The sequence below is a fragment of the Mandrillus leucophaeus genome, unplaced genomic scaffold (genome assembly GCF_000951045.1).
Source record: "Mandrillus leucophaeus isolate KB7577 unplaced genomic scaffold, Mleu.le_1.0 Scaffold218, whole genome shotgun sequence".
NCBI classification, from domain to species: Eukaryota; Metazoa; Chordata; class Mammalia; order Primates; family Cercopithecidae; genus Mandrillus; species Mandrillus leucophaeus.
This window is the reverse complement of record NW_012102232.1, coordinates 3,100,658-3,104,237: the sequence shown is the minus strand read 5'-3', so window position 1 is coordinate 3,104,237 and position 3,580 is coordinate 3,100,658. Positions and strand designations below refer to the sequence as shown.

Here is a 3,580-nt window from a genome sequence, read left to right as displayed (position 1 = left end):
TTTTTTTCTGTAAAATGTCCCAGTTCTTCCAGAACTTATAAACATGATTTATACCGAGGGGTAGATGGGAAAGTGGACAGCGGCAGGGCAGACTGACCAGGGATGGGGAAATCCTCTCACTGCCCCCTTGGAGCAGGCCCAGGCCCTTTGGAGGATGGGGACTCCAATACATTCCTCCCTGAGGTTGTCTGGCTGCCTCTACCCCTTGTTCTCAGAATCCTGTGTGCCACTCAATTCCGGAATCCCTTCCAGGACCGACCCCAGGCCCACTGGACATGCTGCCCCGGTACTCAGAATCCAGAAGCGCCAGTCGGTTCCAGAATCCCCTTCTCAGCTGCTGGGGTGGTTGGGTCCCTCCTTTCTGCTGTCCACCTGATCCCAGAGGAGGGGAGGGGAGCCCAGGTCTACCCTCTGTGGCAGGAAGAGGGTGGAGGTAGAATCTAAAGGAGGATAGGGTATGGAAGGGTCAGGAGGGCTCAGCCGATGGTGAAGCCAAAGCCACACCATAACTTGTTCTTGCGGTGATTCAGGAAGGCCCCGAGGGCCAGTATCAGAGGCAGGGGTGGGAGCTTCTCCAGCGTGGCACCCAGGATCCAGTTGCTTTCCACAGACCCTTTGAAGAGGAGGTTGATCTTGGGCAGGTCCAGCTTTTACCCAAAGGAGACATTGGTGTCCTGCAGCCTTGTACTGGCCTCAAATTCCACATTCACCTGCAGCTGGTCACTGGGTTTGTGGTATTATGTCCAACCCAACGTTACCGTTGCCAACCAGTTGTTCGATGTGTATTTCCCAGTTAGAGACTTGACAGTGCCCTCCTCCCCAGGCCATCGGTGGTAGACCGGCTCTCTGCCCAGGGCCAGGCAAGGCGTTATGCTCTGTAGGTAGTGGGTTATGAGGATTCCTGAACCCATCAGGATGTCTGGGTTCCCCAGGGTGACATCCACTATGAAGTCAGAGCCCCGGTACTCCCCATCCACCTGCCAGTTCACAAACTTCGACTGCTGGGTCTAGATGGCCATATTGGACCTGAGGCTGGGGCCCAGCTGGTGAATGACCTGAGCATTGAGGCCGCCACTGTTGTCCATGTCACCCACCAGTACAGGGAATGCCTCTGTGGGACTCAGCTGCTTTGTCCCCATATATGTGACACCAAAGTGGTAGCTGGACTCCCTGATTGTGCTGAGAGTTACTGTGTGGTTCACCTGAAAATGCTTACTCAACCCTTTGTTCACTGTGAACTTGACACCTTCCATCTACAGCTCCTTGAACTTCCGGTGGCACTCCTCCAATGTGCAGGGCTTGGGCGGGCAGCCGCAGGCCCCATCCTCGGCACCCCCTGAGGCACTGGCGGTTGCAGTCCCGGAGGTCCGTTCCGAACCTCCACCCACACTGGTCCTGGCGCCCAGGCCGCCTCCCAGCGGCTGCAACCTGAAGCCCGGATGCTAGGACGGAGGTGGCAGCAGCCCCACGAGGGCCGGCAGAGGTGGTGGCAGCTGCACTGCAGGCAGCGAGCTGGCTACCAACATGTTCCCCATGGTCACCTACGAGGGGAGAGGTCAGAGGGCGAAGGTCGGGGCCTGCGCGCCCCAGACTCAGCCCCAGCAAACTCCCGCTCGGCTCAGGGCCCGGGTTCTCACTGGCGGCGGCGCCTGCTCCCGGCCTGTCCTGCCTCATTTAGGTACCTGCTGTGGTTACTTCCTTCTGGGCTGGCTGACTTGGCCCTAGATTCGCACAATCCGGCCTGACACAGTCTGTCTTAATATGACGTGTCCATTGCTTTCCTTAGCCTCTTTTCTGGTGCAAAATTGAATACCATCACATACGTTTCCTTATATAAAAGATTGAAACATCGTTATTGTCTATGTCTCCTGTCTGTATACTTTTTAAATATTTTCTATTTTTTCTTATTTCTATCAGAAATTAAATCTTAGGCAAAATAAACATTTTATACCTTTTTTTATTATTTTATTCATTCATCCATTCACTTAGTAATTCAAGCTTACATACCTTCCACATACCTGGGATATTTCCCCAACTAAAGCTTCCATTCCTCTTCACACCTGTCACGCCTCTCCATTGACAGTGGAGTCTATTTCCTTTCTCTTTGAATCAGGGCTGGCCTATGGTTGCTCTGACCCACAGAATGTGGGAAAAGAGGCCCCTTGCTGATCACCGGCCTGGGCTTAAGAAACCTGGCAGCTTCCAGTTTGCTCTCCATGGCCATGAGCCACTGTATTAAAAAAATGCAGTATGCTGTTGGAGGAAAGGCGGCAACTAAGGCAGCAGCTATGTGAGTCAGACATGTCTAGCCCCAGTCAAGGCGTCCCAGCCAACACCATGTGGAACAGAGACCAGCATGCCCTACCCAGTCCTGCCCACGTGGCAGCATCCCACTAACAAGGATCTGGGTTTTGTTGTTTTCAACCACTAAGTCTTGGGGTAGTTTGTAATGGAGCAATAAGTAGCATACATTAAAAACATGAAACTTTGAAACAAGCAAATATGAAACTTGTAAATTAACACAAAAAAATATATCCGGGGAATAAGAGTCAACTTCTGGGTCTACCGTCTACTCTCAGGACTGAATCATGTTTAATTGGATCCAAAGAAAGTTACTGGTTTTAAAAAAGCAGAGGACTCAGCATCCAGCTTACAGGAAATTAATAAGAAAGTGATTAGTGAAAATTGGAAACAGGTAGGTAGAGAATAATGATTCCAGAAATTAGAGTAACCCAATGGTTTTCAATCCTGCCAATAAACCAGAATCATCTGAGGCCTTTTTGAAAGTGCAGATTTCTGGGTCCCATGCTTTAAGAACCTGACTTAAATAATCTGGGGTGGGATCCAGAATAGCATTCTGAAATACTGCTGGGGTTTAGAAGGGACTGTGAAGAATAAAAATAAGCCTGCAGCTGAAAAGGCAATGGTTAGTAATAATGTATTATGTATTTCAAATAGGAAAAAGAGGATTTTAAGGTCTCATGACAAAGAAATGATAAATACTTGAAGTGATGGATGTGCTAATTACCTTGATTTGATCATTCTGGCACTGGTTTCCAGTTTCTTGTTCCCTGTTGGCCTGGGGCCCCAGCTTTTTGTCTTTCAACCGTCCTGGATTTCTGGTGCCGGGATCTGACCTCACTGATGTGGACTTCCTGCCTTGACTCACAAAACCTCCATTCCACACGGACTCCCTGCTCTGCACTGTCAGAACTGGCCTTCCTGGACCTGACCTCTGTCTTGCCTTACTTAGGTACCTACTATGGATACTTCCTGGATGACGTACATCGGATTGTACACCATAAATACACACAATTATTATTTGTCAATTAAAAATCAAGCTTTTTTAAAATAAAAAAATGGGTTTGTTAATTTGTTGTTGTTGTTGTTGTTTAGAGACAGGATATCTGTTGCCCAGGCTGAAATGCAGTGGTGCAATCGTAGCTCACTGTTACCTCAAACTCCAGGGCTCAAGTGATCCTCCTGCTTCAGCCTCCAGAATACCTGGGACTACAAGTGTGCACTTGCGCAGCTAATATTTTATTTTTATAGAGAGGGGGTCTCCTTACATTGACCTCCC

General features: G+C 49.4%; 1 pseudogene; it reads right to left on the bottom strand.

The window, feature by feature from the left end:
* Positions 1-476: 476 nt before the first annotated feature.
* LOC105540265 lies at positions 477-1,535 on the bottom strand (annotated as a pseudogene).
* Positions 1,536-3,580: the final 2,045 nt, after the last annotated feature.